We start from the raw sequence: 15,713 nt of genomic DNA, 5'->3' as shown, positions 1-15,713 counted from the left end.
GGCCAAACAACACTAGCTTAGAGAAGGAGATGATAACACTAAGTTCTTCCACTCGGTAGCTAATGGCAGACGCAGAGCTAACAGGATCGATTTGGTTGTTGAAAACGATGTCGAGCATTATTCTGAAGAGGACAAGAAGAAACATTTCTATCACTTTTTCAAGAATCTATTCGCGCCAGTTAATTCGAGCCCTGCCTCGGTTGGGGATTGGTGTAGTCTCTTCAGTTCAAATCGCATTCCAGCCTCTGACTTTACGAGGATTACCGAACCCTTCAACATTGACGAAATCAAGCAAGCAGTTTTCCAACTTGGGAGCGACAAGGCACTGGGCCCTGATGGTTTCCCACTACAGTTCTACCAAGTCTTCTGGGACACGGTCAAGGACGATATCTTCAGTTTATTCCAAGAGATGTTTAAGGGGAAGCTATCCACTGATCCGATCGACTATGCTCTCATCTGCCTTATCCTTAAGAAGGAGGGGGCCAAAAGGGCCAACGACTATAGACCCATTAGCTTACTGAACGGAATTCAAAAGATCTTGTCAAAAGTGTTGGCGAATCACCTCGAACAGGTCATGGACTATCTGATCTCCCCGTCACAGTCAGCATTCCTGAAAGGAAGAAACATTACTAATGCGTATGTAACTGTAGCCGAACTCCTTAGCTGGGGTAATAAGAAAGCTATCGAGGCGGTCACAGTAAAGGTAGACTTCGAAAAGGCGTATGATAGGATTGACTGGCTTTTCCTCTTCCGTATTCTTCGGTGGTGGGGTTTCAACGACAAGTGGTGCGAATGGATTGTTCTGTGTGTGTGCCATGCGAAAGTTGCAATTCTGATTAACGGAGAGGCAACCAACTGGATCAAGACTAAAAAAGAAGTCAGGCAGGGGGATCCGCTCTCCTCGTTCCTATTTCTGATGGTGGCCGAGTGCCTAACCCGCTTGACTAATGAAGCGTTACGCAACAACCTCCTCAAAGGTATCGGGCCGTCAGACACGAGCAGGATTTCTCTCATTCAATTTGCGGACGTTACCTTCTTTTTTTGCGAGGCTAGAAAGAGATACATGAGAAATCTCAGATTCTTGTGGCAACTGTTCGAATGGGCCTCGAGTTTGGTTATCAACAGAGATAAATCGGAATTGTTTTACCTAGGTTAGGTAGAAGGAAAAACGACTAGACTAGCGAACTTACTTGAGTGCCGCCTCGGTTCTTTCCCGACAAAATACCTAGGTTTGCCACTATCTCCCAAACCCCCCTCTAAAGTGGATTGGAGGGGCATCATTCAGAAAGTCCAGTGCAAGATCGATGGCTGGCAGGCCAAACTCCTTTCCAGGGGAGGTAGACTTATCCTGGTGAATGCTCTTCTAACAAACCTCCCTCTCTATTTTCTTTCGGTGTTCAAGGCACCTAAATGGGTGATCAAGCGCATGGAAGCTCTCCGCCGAGACTTTTTCTGGAACGGTGGACTTAATTCTCCTGGCAGGGGATGCTTATTAGCTTGGAAGAATGTATGTAAGAGCAAGAGAGAAGGTGGTCTAGGGATCCTGGATGTAGGGACCATGAACCGTGCCCTGCTGACCAAATGGTGGTGGAAATTCCACACGGCACCCCAGCTGCAGTGGAATAGGATAATTCGAGATCTCTACTACAAAAGGAGGAGACCTTTGATGGAAGGCAGTTCATTTAGGCCCCAATCTCACTGGTGGAAGGGAGTACTTAGCCTCAAAGTCATTTTCAAATGGGGATCCGCCTACAAACTAGGCAATGGAAACTCTATCGATTTTTGGCAAGATCGTTGGTGTGGAGAAACCACTTTAGACCGTGCGTTCCCGAAAATCTATCAGATATCATACCGAAATAGACTGAAAGTCATTGATGGCTTCGCAAGAGTCAGTTGGAACTGGAATAGGATTCTGGGCACTGATCCTGAAATTTTAGTAGGGATTAATGACATTATTGCAGAGTTCAAGGAAAGGATTTTCCATTTTACACTTGAACAACGACCGGAGCAGTTATCTTGGCGGTGGAGTCCAAATAGACTCTTCTCAGTGAAGTCGACCTATTTAGCGTTGATCGACGGGGGAACAAGGGAACCAGGCCTAAATACGATTTGGAGACTCTGTATTCCTCTTAAAGTTAAAGTGTTATGTTGGCTCGTTCTTACGAAGAGGCTTTCTACAACCGATTTACTTGCGAAGCGTGGGTGGGTGGGAAATGCCGATTGTGTACTTTGTGGATCGGAAGAGGAATCAGTGGATCATCTGTTCACGCGGTGTGTTTTTACTAAGTTCATTATCGTGAATGGGGTGAACGGTATACAGGCGACGGACCTGGGAAACGAAGTAAATCTAGTCTGGGCATCGTCGAGGATTAGAAAAGGATGGCACAAGACGAGAAGCAGTCTTTCCGAATTAGTAGGATGCTGGTGGACCATCTGGAAGGCAAGGAATGATACGATCTTTAGAAGTATCCAACCGAACCCTATGAATATATCTCACAAGCTTAAGTAGTTGCTGGAGGAGTGGGACTCCCTATTCCCACCAAGGCAGATCTCTTAATATTTTGTTGTGTGTGTGTGTGTGTGTGTGTGTGTGTGTGTGTTTGTGTGTGTGTGTGTGTGTTTTCGCCGCCNGTGAGATTCTTGTATCCATGTATAGAGACCACCTATGTACCTACCTATAGCACTTGTATTTGGGATTTCCTATTGTACTTACTTTATGTTTTTTTTATTTAGTGGACTTTCAGCTTTACCTTATACCTTGCTGTAGCATTTAGACATTTATTATGCTCTGATACTCCTAGATGCCTCTTATTATTGCTTTTATTACTGTTGTTTTTAGACGCCTTATATGTTTTAGACATATGGCGGGTCTGGGCACGCGCCGGGCGGGCTTCCGCTGGGTCCCGGGGCGTGACAAGTTGGCTATTGTGATGCTGACTATGCAGGCGACCATGATACCCGACGTTCAACTACTCGGTATGTTTTCATGCTTGGGTTCGGAGCAATTTCTTGGTGTAGCAAAAGACAACCAACAGTGTCTTTATCAACCACGGAAGCAGAGTACCGAGCAGCAGCAATGGCGGCTCAAGAAAGCACTTGGCTTATGCGATTATTGAAAGACTTGCATCAGCCAACAGAGTATGGTATCTCTTTGTATTGCGACAACTTGTCGGCAATACGTTTAGCGGAGAATCCAGTTTTTCATGCAAGAACTAAGCATGTGGAGGTGCATTATCATTTTATCAGAGAGAAAGTTTTGCAAGAAGAAATTAAGTTGGAACATGTCTGAACGGAAGATCAAGCTGCAGATCTGTTTACAAAAAGCTTGACTGGCAACAAGTTCGAAAGCTTATGTCATCAGCTCGGCATGGTAAAAAGAGTAGAAGCTGGTGTTGAGGGGGAGTATTGAATAAAACAACACCAGCACGTGGGTTGCCTGTTTATTTGTTATTCTGTTATTGAGTCCTTAGCGTCTGTTACGCTGATCCTAATTTTTAGGAATTATAGGTTAGTGAACTGATTGCTTAATATTAGTTGTGGAAATGAATAATGTGCTAGTGCCCTGTTTTCTTCCATTGTTTTACCCTCGTTAGAGGTTATTGAACCATTCTTGCTACCTGTCGTTTCTTCAATTTGGTATCAGAGCCAGAGGTCACGGGTTCGATTCCTACATGCTGCAAATGTGTGCAGGTGCTGGAGGGGGGATTGTTGGCTTAAATGGGTCAGCATCCTGCCCTGTGGTGGGAGGCCATGTGGGCCGAGTCATGTTCGAAATGGTGTGAGGCTGGGTTGGGCCGAGTCATGTTCGAAGTGGCGTGAGGTCAGGTGGGCCGAGTCACAATCGAGACCCGTGGGCGCTGTTTCTGTACGCTTTAAGTGAATTGGTTGCGTATTTCTAATAGCTCGAGCTTTTGGGATTAATGGTTAGCGCCAACGATCCGACAAGTGGTATCAGAGCAAGGTTCTGAGCTTTTTGGTTAGTATCTCTATTGCCAAGATGGGTGATCTTCAAGTCGTTGGCGGAAACAAGAAGCTCAACAACCAGAACTACAATTCTTGGTCTACCTGCATGATGTCTTACATGCAAGGCCAGGATTTGTGGGAGATTGTAAATGGAAATGATGTGAAACAACCGGAGGCTGAAGATGCGAATGGGACATTGCGGAAGTGGAAGATTAAAGCAGGCAAAGCCATGTTCGTTTTGAAGACGACGGCTGAAGAGGATGTGCTGGAGCATATCCGGGCTGCGGAAACTCCCAAAGAAGCTTGGGATACATTCGCCAAACTATTCTCTAAGAAGAACGATACGAAACTTCAACTCTTAGAGAGTGAGTTGTTGTCTGTAGCGCAACGCGACATGACGGTCGCATAGTATTTCCACAAAGTGAAGACGCTATGCCGAGAGATTACTGAGTTGGATCCGGAGGCTCCTATTGGCGACACTAGGATGAAGCGGATCATCATCCATGGTTTGAAGCCAGAATTCAGGAGTTTTGTTGCTGCCATACAAGGATGGCAAACTCAGCTGTCGCTTGTGGAATTCGAAAATTTGCTAGCTGGTCAAGAAGCCTTAGCTAAGCAAATGGGAGGAGTCTCGTTGAAGAATGAAGAAGAGGCCCTCTATGCCAATAAAGGCAGGTGGAATTCCAAGTAGCATGTTAACGATGGATCCAAAAAGAATGGTGATAAAGCGAGAAGTCATCAAGGTGAAGGGAGTGTTCATGCTGGGAAAGGTTCTAAGAACTATGGCAATGGCCAAAAGTTTGAAGGGAAGTGCTACAACTGCAAAAAGAAAGGTCATATGGCGAAAGATTGCTGGTCAAAAAAGAAGGTCGTCGAGAGTAACACTGCTACTTCCAAAAGTGAAGACGAATGGGATGCTGAGGCTCTCTTTGCTATGGAAAAAGAGGAGCTAGCCCTTGCAGCAACAACATTCAATCAAATCAACTATGAGGATGATTGGATCGTTGACTCAGGTTGCTCAAACCATATGACTGGCGACATAGAGAAGTTGCAGAACTTGTCAGAGTACAATGGAAGTCGAGTGGTGGTGACGGCAAATAACTCAAAGTTACCGATAGCTTACATCGATAGCACGGTAGTCTCTCCCCAATGCACTGATATCGAGGTGCCACTCCAAAATGTTTATCATGTTCCAGGTATGAAGAAAAATCTTTTCTCGGTAGCACAATTAACCTCTTCTGGCCATTTTGTTCTGTTTGGTCCACAAGATGTGAGGATATATCGGGACCTTGAGATCACAGAAGAGCCGGCAATGAAGGGACGAAGATTGGAATCAGTCTACGTGATGTCTGCGGAAACAGCATATATAGACAAGACAAGAAGGAATGAGACAGCAGACTTGTGGCACATGCGGCTAAGTCACGTTAGCTATTCCAAGCTAGATGTGATGATGAAGAAGTCGATGTTAAAGGGACTTCCACAACTTGAAGTGAGAACAAATAGTATATGTGCAGGCTGTCAATATGGGAAAGCACATCAGTTGCCGTACGAAAAGTCCAAATTTAAAGCGAAGGAACCATTAGAGTTGATTTACTCTGATGTGTTTGGGCCAATTAAGCAAGCCTCTATTAGTGGGATGAAGTACATGGTGATCTTCATTGACGATTTCTCGAGGTACGTATGGGTTTATTTTTTGAAAGAAAAATTTGAAACCTTTTTAAAGTTCAAACAGTTCAAGAAGATAGCGGAAGCGGAGGTTGGTAAAAGAATTCGCTGCTTACGCACCGACAACGGGGGAGAGTACACCTCACATGAGTTCTCAGACTTCCTTCAGGAATGTAGAATACGCCATCAATTCACATGTGCCAACACTCCGCAGCAAAATGGAGTAGCAGAAAGGGAGAACAGGCATCTGGCAGAAGTATGTCGAAGTATGCTTCATGCAAAGAATGTCCCGGGACGATTTTGGGCGGAAGCGATGAAGACTGCGGCCTTCGTGACCAATAGGCTTCCTCAACAAAGGTTATGCTTTCTTTCACCATTTGAAAAATTATGGAACATGAAACCTGCTGTTGGTCATTTTCGAGTTTTTGGATGTGTATGCTATGTATTTGTACCTGACCATTTACGTAGCAAGATGGAAAAAAAGGCTGTTAGGTGTATCTTTGTAGGATACGACAGTCAAAGGAAAGGTTGGCGATGTTGCGATCCAACAATCGGGAAGTGCTACACATCTCGGAATGTGGTGTTTGATGAAGCTTCCTCATGGTGGTCCTCAAACAAGGAAGTATTATCAGACTTAGATATCTTTAAGGAAGAATTAAAAATTTCTCAATCTCAGTTAAGTTCAGGTGAAACAGAGGTTGCAGATGATGGTGAAGATGTTGAAGAAGCCATAGCTCAAAATCCTTGGCAAACAGGTGTATACCAAAGGCCAAGTGAAGAAGGCGAGCCAAGTACACCAACTGCACTTAGAAGATCAACAAATGCCAGAAAGCCAAATCCCAAGTATGCTAATGCCGCCAATGTAGAAGAAGTAGATGCAAAAGAACCAGAGACATTTGAGGAAGCATCCCAGAGTCCAGAATGGATTAAAGCTATGGAAGAGGAAATTGCTGCATTAAAGCAAAATCAGACTTGGGAACTCGTATCAAAGCCAAGAGATGTGAAGCCTATTTCTTGCAAATGGGTGTACAAAATAAAGCGTCGCACAGATGGATCAATAGAAAGGCACAAGGCTCGTCTGGTCGCCCGAGGGTTCTCTCAACAATATGGACTAGACTATGATGAAACGTTTAGTCCAGTTGCAAAGTTTACAACTGTACGAGTCTTACTAGCACTTGCAGCTAGCAAAAGTTGGAACTTGTGGCAAATGGACGTGAAGAATGCATTTTTGCATGGGGAGCTAGATCGGGAGATCTACATAAGCCAACCGATGGGCTTTCAGAGTCAAGACTATCCTGAGTATGTGCGTAAGCTCCGGAAGGCTCTCTATGGATTGAAACAGGCACCGAGGGCTTGGTATGGTAAGATTGCCGAATTTCTCACTCATAGCGGTTATTCTGTGACATCTGCGGATTCTAACGTGTTTGTCAAAACTAAAGGAGGGAAGCTAGCTATTTTGCTGGTGTATGTGGATGATTTAATCATCACGGGCGATTGTGAAGAAGAAATTCTCCAAACCAAGGAGAATTTGTCAGTTCGCTTTCAGATGAAAGAACTGGGAAAGCTCAAGCATTTTCTTGGTTTAGAGATTGACCGTACTAAGGAAGGAATATTTCTCCATCAGCAAAAGTATTCCAAAGATCTGTTGAAGAAGTTTGTAATGCTTAAATGCAAGCCAATCTCGACACCGATGGAGCCAAACGCCAAAATGTGTGCTCATGAAGGGAAAGATTTAGAAGATGCTACCATGTACCGGCAGTTAGTGGGTAGTCTTATCTACTTAACTCTAACAAGGCCAGATATTTCCTTTGCAGTTGGTGTGATGAGTCGCTACATGCAAAGTCCAAAGAAGGCTCATTTGGAATCTGTTCGTCGAATCCTGAGGTATGTGAAGAGTATGCTTGGGTATGGTATTATGTACAAGAAAGCTGCAGATTGCAGACTAGTTGTGTGACGCACTGGACCTTTGCAAATTGCGGGGTTCGAGTGTTTGGACAGTGTCCCGAGTCTTTCCAGACTTTCTGGTGGGTCGTTGGCAGTGATCCGACCTATGGCACGTATCCCGAGAATTGTAGCATTGTATGTAGCGCTAAGGTCACTAAAAAGTTGGACTTAGCCTACTCTCGGATTTCCTTCTGCACAAGATGTACCGGTACACTCTTGATGGTCGTACCGGTACACATTTTGTACCGGTACGCGCTTGATGGTTGTACCGGTACACTTGTGGCGAATTTCGAACCCGAGCCTCGGGTTCGCATTTTCGTAGGATGTGTACCGGTACACTTTCCCGTGTACCGGTACACTTTGGCAGAATCCGAACTGTATGAACTGCAGGGGGTTTTCTGCGTTTGTGCCTAATCTATTTAGCACCCACGCCCCTTAGGGCACCTCCTGAGCTCACAGCACAGGGAGGAGAAGATAGGGCACCCTCCCCTTCATTTCTTTGGTTTGGTCCCTCTCTTTTGGGTTTTTCTTGGATTAATCTCTCTCTTTTTCCCTTTTTGGTGCTTTTCTCCATGGTTGAAGCCAAGAGCTTGGGATTGGAGCCTTGTGGAGGGAAGATCTTGGGACTTAGAGCTTTTAGAGCTTAGGTTGAAGCTTCTAAGAGGTAATCCACTTGTTCTCTTCCTCTAGAATAGAGTTCTATCGAGATTTTTGTGTTGAAACCCTAAATTGGAGATTTAGGGCTTATTTTTGGGTATTTTGAATCTAGGGCTTTTGAAGCTAGATTGATTGGATTAGAGGCTTCCATTAGGTTGGATTGGATGAGCCCTAGCTTCATTTTGGAGCTTTAGAGGAGATTTTGCACTAGAGGTGAGTTTTCCTGTCACGCCCCGGGACCGCTGCCAATTTGGCCCGACTCGAGCACGTCAAACAGACGCCGAACGGACAGAGTTTCCCCTATCCGCCCAAGGCTCATCGCATGTACATTTTCAATAAGAAGTGCACTAGCGGAAACATACACAAACGGCTTACGCGAGGGTAAGCAATAGCCATCAGTGAAAGAAAGGAAAACTAAACATTCACAAGTAATATGATTCATTTTAGATCATATACATTGCATCCATCTCTTACAATTAAGATTCTTGCTGTTCTTACATAGTCTCATCATTTCTTTCTTACCACACATTTACCTCAAAATAAGCTTTACATTCTTTTCTTTCTTTGCTAAATCATCAAATACAAAAGATGATCATAAGGTACTTTACTACAAAATGAAATCCAACATCGGTGGCCTCTGTCTAAGGCGCGATACCTTTACCGCGGTCGCTCGCCGGCTCGCTCGGTCCCGGCTCTGTGGAAATAGTGGGGTGAGAACTACAACAAAGTTCCCAGTGGGTTCGGCCTCAACATCACCGACTTTCCCACTAGGACTAACTCAGGCATAATAGAAAGGATAAGCTGAAATATGGTAACCAATCTATAACATGATGCTAATATGCCTGAACAAAAGCAAGGAATATGCTCAACATTAATAGATGCAGATTATGCATGTTCTTTAGTTCTTTTCACTTTACTCTTTGTTCTTTATTCTTTGTTCTTTGCTCTTTAATCATTAAGGCTAACCCGGGGGTTTCGCCACATTAACTTGCCTCACGTTAAGTCCATCATCGCAGGTACTCACCAGCTAGGACCGTCCTTACGGGTCTACTCCAACCCGGATGCATAACTCCGGAGCGCATCGCCCGAGGGGGAGCGACCGCCCTCGAGCACGGAACTCAATAGCAAGTATGATCATATCCTTAACTCAAAGATTATAAGTTCAATCTTGACTTTACACTAGCTCTAGTGTTCTTTACATCACTTTATGTTGCAAACTCATGCAATCACATTCTTTACATTTTCATTACTCTTGCTAACTCTAGCATTCTTGTTCTCATTGCCCACATTACTTTTAGCTATCTTTAGCTTTCACGTTCTTTATACTTTGCACATTCTTTATGGCTCGCTTTACTTTAGCTTTGACCATTATCATCATTCTTTAGCTCGCATTTAGTTCCTTGCCTCACACTAACTCTAGTGTCACTTTACATTCTCAAATGCCACTCGATCTATGTCATGTGCCACTCGGTTCTTTTGCCTCACTTGGGTGCTCACCTTTTCTCTCATGCATACATATAGGGTTTAACTTTCATAAGGTTCTTAACCATCACATTATGCAAGTTGTACTCACAATCATGCACATCACATTCTTTTCATTACTTTACCCTAAAATGCATGCAACAAATATATTAATATGCTCAATTGAATGACACATTAGGCATAGAGAGAATTCCAATGAGTTTGAGAAGCACCACCCACCTCGTAGGTCTATTTAGGTGCTCCGACGATTTTCTTGAGATTTTTAGATCCTTCGTTCTTTACCTGCGTCAAAACGAAGCCCTATTAGGCCATTTTGCCCATAACTCTACATACACTTTTCGTAATGCTATTCCGAGCGCACCAACGCGTCGGAAATACCCCCAATTAGATTTTTAGAGGGTCAATTGCACTTAGAAACCCTCATGAGCAAAAGCCCCAATTTGGTGCCCTAGCTCCAATACACATACAAAACCTAGGGTTTGATCTCATTGGGAAGCAAAAGTAGCTTCACTATACTCTAAATAGTCCATTAGAACCATTCTTAGGCTTTCCAAAACCCTAGTTTGGATTTCACCATTAGAGGTGGTCCAAGCTCACCTCTATAGCAAATCTAGGTTTTGATCTCTAAAGAAGCAAAAGAAAGCTTCAAAACTCTTTAATCATTCCATTAAAACCCATTTCTATGTCATACAAAACTCATTCTAAGGTTTTACTACACTTGGGATCAAAGCTTACCTTGTAAGCTTCCTTTTCTTGCACTAGAGAGGAAGAAGATGAAGCCACTTTGCTCCTTGATCTTCTCCTTCACTTTCTTCTTCTTCTTTTCCTTCTTTTCTTCCTTTCTTCTTCTTCTTCTCCTTTGTCTTCTAGAGAGAGAGAGAGAGAGAGAATGTGAGAGGGTGAGGGAATGAGAGAGGAAGGCTCTCTCTCAGCCCCAACATAACCCTTGGGTTGCAAAATTGCTAATAAACCCCTCAACTATCATCTTAATACACTGCCTGGACTGGGCAGTTTTCGCAGGCAGGGACCGGTCTCCCCGAGCAGGGACCGGTCCCCGAAGGTCCACCCTGCGCAGCCAGAGCAGCCGCACGCAATGCATCCGGTCCCTCCTTGGGGGACCGGTCTCTGGGGGACCGGTCTCTCAGACAGAGACCGGTTCCCGAGAGCTAACCTCCAGGACTTAGCCGATTTTCCGGCTGTCTCATTCTGCACGCGTTCGGGGACCGGTCTCTCCCACCAGGGACCGGTCCCCGAGAGCTGAAAATCTGCAGTTTCGCAGAATTTGATTCTTTAGCTCTCGAAAACCTTCCACAACTCACTTTCGATCATTTTAACACCTTCGGACTTTCCGAAGTGTTCCATCCTCGCACTTTGGTCAATTTGACTAAAGTTCGACATTTTTATTTCCCGAATTTTCGGTATATTACAATTCGCTTTCTAGTGGTCCTACTACCACTATAACTCATAACTTAGTTCAATTTTACTAAGAGTCACTCTAACTCATAACCTAGGTTCATTTACACTAGGTTTATGCCACTCGATCTATGTATCATCCTAGTTGTTCGTATCTAGGATTATAATTTATCCATTTCATATTTAACTTACATGCCTTTGGCATTTACAAGTTCAACATTCATATCTTATATGTTGGTTCATATGCGTTTAGCATGACTATGCCTTTAGTTCTCGCGTTCATATATCGACAATTGTACATAATCTACAAATAGTCATATGCCTCTAGCATGTTCATCATTTGATTACCATTCTACATTATCTAGCATTAACCATTATGCATTCATATGTCATTTAGCATGATTCTCAATATATTCAGATGCATGTTCTATTAGCATGACTATGCATTTAGCTTTCACGTTCATATATCGACAATTATACGTCTTTAGCACGATCTACAATGTATTTATATGCACCTTCATATATCTTTATTCTTATGTCTCTAGCATTCACTTTCATATCCATGTAGCATTCATATTCATATGATAACTACCATAAATCATCTCACATTACCATTATATATCAACAATCATATAGGCCGATTCATTCATAAGCATCTAGCATTAATGTCATATATCGACAATCATATTCATATATGCATCAATGAAACCATACTTTACTTTGGCATGGAAGTGACCTAATCACTTCGGTAAAGCACAACCCACCTTTACTTGGTACTGGAATGAGAGAAATCCACTTCTCGCACTTCTCCACGAATCGCGACCCGCGCTCCCGACACTTGTCGCCGAAAATGTTCTTTTGGCGATATCTTCGCGTAGGCTCGACGGATTGCCGAACCGACTTCGCCAACGCGTTTCTTTTACCCTCAATTAGGTTTGTACGCGGTCAATTTCTTTTGAGGACTTCTATCCTGCAAAAGTGCATTATTGAGGTCAGTTTCTATAGAAACTCGTTTCAATGCAATTTCACAATTACGTTAAGTATTTCAACTTTTTACTAGCCCAAGAACCTCAAAACAATTAGTAAAATCTGCCCAAATACTTCGATTCCATCTTTTCTCTCTATCTCATTTTCTTTCTTTCATCTTTCTTGCTTTCTTTCTTTTCTTACTTTCTTTCTTTCTTTTCTTTCTTTCTTTCTTTCTTTTCTTTCCCTGCAGCTTTCTTACTTTCTTTCTTTCTTTCTTGCTTTTCTTTCTTTCTTTTCTTTTCTTTCCTTTTCTTTTCTTTTCTTTCCTGCAGGGTAGCTGTTACTGCTGCTGACTGGCTGCTGCTGACAGCAGCTGCTGCTGCTGAAGCTGCTGCTGCTGCCTGCTGCTACTCCAGCAGCTGCTGCTGCTGTCCACTGCTGCTCCAGCAGCTGGCTGAGCTGCTGGCTGCTGCAGCTGCTGCTGACTGTTGCAGCTGCTGCTGCTGATGCTATTGCTGCTGTTATTGTTGCTGCTGGCTGCTACTGCTGCTGCTGCTAGCTGCTGCTACTGCTGCTGCTGCTAGCTGCTGCTACTGCTGCTGCTGCTAGCTGCTGCTTTAGCTGTTGCTGCTGCTGTGCTGCGCATGCTGCTGCTGCTACTACAAGCTGCTACTGCTGCTACTACAAGCTGCTGCTGCTGCTGCTGCTGCTACTACAAGCTGCTGCTGCTACTACAAGCTGCTGCTGCTGCTGCTGCTGTGCTGCGCATGCTGCTGCTGCTACTACAAGCTGCTGCTGCTGCTGTTGCCCTGGTTAGCAGCAGCAGCAAGAGCTGCTGCTGCTGCTGCTCTAGCTTGCAGCAGCAGCAAAAACTGCTGCTGCTGCTGCTCACTACTGCTGAGGCTGCTGCTGCCGAGGCTGACAGCAGGGAGAGGGAGGGGAAGGGGCATAGTCAGCAGAGAGAGAGAGAAGAAATTCTCACCTTTCTTTTTCTTCTTCTTCTTCTTCTTCTTCTCTTCTCTCTTCTTCTCTTTTCTCTTCTTTTCTCCTTCTCTCTCTCTACGTATGCAAGCTGAAGAGGAGGGGATAAGGATGGAGGCATCCTGGCAGGGAACTTAGTGGAAATCCACTAAAGCATGGGTTAATTACCATAATGCCCCTCGACTTAAGTCCATGTAGCGACACGGATCAAATACCTTTCGTAAGCCCTTCCGACAGTCCGATTGAGCTCAAATTTGGCAGGAATACTCGGTTTTCCTTAACAAGTCCACTGAAATTTTAACATTTCAGTTTCGACCCCGTTTGGTCACTGCGAACTGTCCCGAACTGTAATCTTTATCAGATAACTTTCAGATGCCATTTCTCTCTCTACAGGTGTCAGAATAATATGAAACTTCAAAGCTAGCCTCATAACAGTGTTCCTGACATCTCTGCCAATTTTCATAATTTTCTGACACTGTGCATTTTCTGCTAATTTTCTCAGTCCCGTTCTTTACAGAAAATTCTAAATCTTCTGTTTTCGCTCCGATTTCAACACGAGTCATTCCAGACTTATATTTTACGCCCTTAAATCCAATCAAATGGTATCTCACACCATTTGATATTATTTTGCTCACTTTAATTCTTTTAATCAAAGTTAGCGTCGGAAATCCGCAAATTCTCTTTACTTTATGTTTCGCGCCCAATTTGCGCCGAAACACTTATTTATCTCCAGAATTCATTCACGCGCATCACAAATCACTCAAGGATGATGTCCAACTAGCTCAATCCTTACTTTGATCCCCTAGATCAAAGTTGACATCGCAACTCCATGTTTCCATATGTTAGATAAACGAGCATCACTAACATAATGTCCACAAGCTAAATAGTAAATGTCATTGTTTACTATTCTGCTCAAAGTCCAAATGGCATGTTCTGTCACTAAGTTCCAATCATGTAAGACCCACCCGTAGGCTGTCTGGCCTGCGCCGTGCCTAATGGCCCCGTGGTAGTCAACATCCCCACTCTAGGAATGAGCCTCCCCCACGACATCCCATTTCGGCACCCAATCCCGCACGAGCGAGCATATGTCTCGATGGCTATCTCCGGAGTGCTGGCTTGTAGGGAGCGGCCCTCACAAGCATGTGCGAATGAGCACAATGGCAAGCAAGCGTAAAAGTCCGTCTCAAATACCAAGTCATCATGTCTAAAACATGGAATGTTGCAAATATCTCAATGACCTATCACTATGTCGTCATGTCTAAAACATGGAATATAGCATATGTCTCGATGTCCTATCACTATGTCTCTATGTTGCAATTTCACAATTTACTAAGTCAAGTGCCCCTTTATGGCATTCTAGTTCACTATATTCAAACATGAGTTTAATGTTCATGAATACATATTTCAACCATCTTCCTCACATGCAACATGTTTTCCAACTCGAAAAAGAGAATACTTTAAACATACATGTACACTACACATAATGCTCTACTATGTAGAGAAGGATTTTCATGATACGCAACACATGCATTTAAGTATTCAAAATTCACATAAATCCTATCTAGTATGAAAATGCATGCAAAATGATAATACAACACATATTAACCCCTTAGGAGGAATTTTTCCCTATTCACGTGAAGCCAAACCAACCAAAAGCTCCGCGCGGGCGTCCGAAACGCTAACGAAGCTTCGATAATCACTCCTAGCACCCTAAGAGATAGGCTAGGGGAGTTACAACATCGAAACGACAATTCATGAGTTCAAACATTAAGCAACTCAAAGAAAGGGCTAAAAACTCACCGAAAATGGTGAAAATCTCTCTTGATCTCCAAAAGGGAGCAAGAATCCTTCAAAGCCAACCTAAACCATGATTCTAAACCAATCAATTTGGTTCTAGAAGCCTCAAATCAAAAGTTCCTATTTCTAACCCTAAATCTCAAAATCTAGGGTTACAAGATCCAAATCCACTAAAACATGTATGAAAAGAGAAATACATGCTACAAACCTCACAAGATGCCCCAAACCAAGCTCCAAATCAAGTAGGGTTGGAGATCTCTTCTCAAACAAGCTCCTCTTCAAGCTCCAAGTCTTCAACAATGGAGGAAACCCAACAAAAAGCAAGGAGGAGAAGAAAGGAGAGATCAAAACGAACTAAAATCCACCAAAAATGGAGAAGAATCCAAAGGGGAAGAGTTCTCACCTTTTCTCCACAGGTCTAGGGCTCAAAAGAGCAGCTAAGGGGGCTGGGGTGGTATTTAAAGAGGTTGCAATAATTACAAATACACCCCTCCCCGAAAACAGCCCAGTCTGCATTGTGTACCGGTACACGGAAAAGTGTACCGGTACACTTCCTACGAAACAGCCCAACCCGAGCCTCGGGTTGGCAGAAAATCCGAAGTGTACCGGTACAACCATCAAGGTGTACCGGTACAAATCCTGTACCGGTACAACCATCAAGGCTGTACCGGTACACAGCCTGGCTGAGGCTGACCCGAGAGCAGGACCAACAATCCATCTTTTTGGATTTTGGTACAAGCTTTAAACCTCAATTCTCGGGATGCGAACCATAGGTCAAAACACTATCAACAACCTTCCAAAATATCTGGCAAAGCTCGGAACACAGATCAAACACTTGAACC

Source organism: Ananas comosus, linkage group 18, assembly GCF_001540865.1.
Source record: "Ananas comosus cultivar F153 linkage group 18, ASM154086v1, whole genome shotgun sequence".
Classification (NCBI taxonomy): domain Eukaryota; kingdom Viridiplantae; phylum Streptophyta; class Magnoliopsida; order Poales; family Bromeliaceae; genus Ananas; species Ananas comosus.
Note: the sequence above shows the minus strand (reverse complement) of the source record.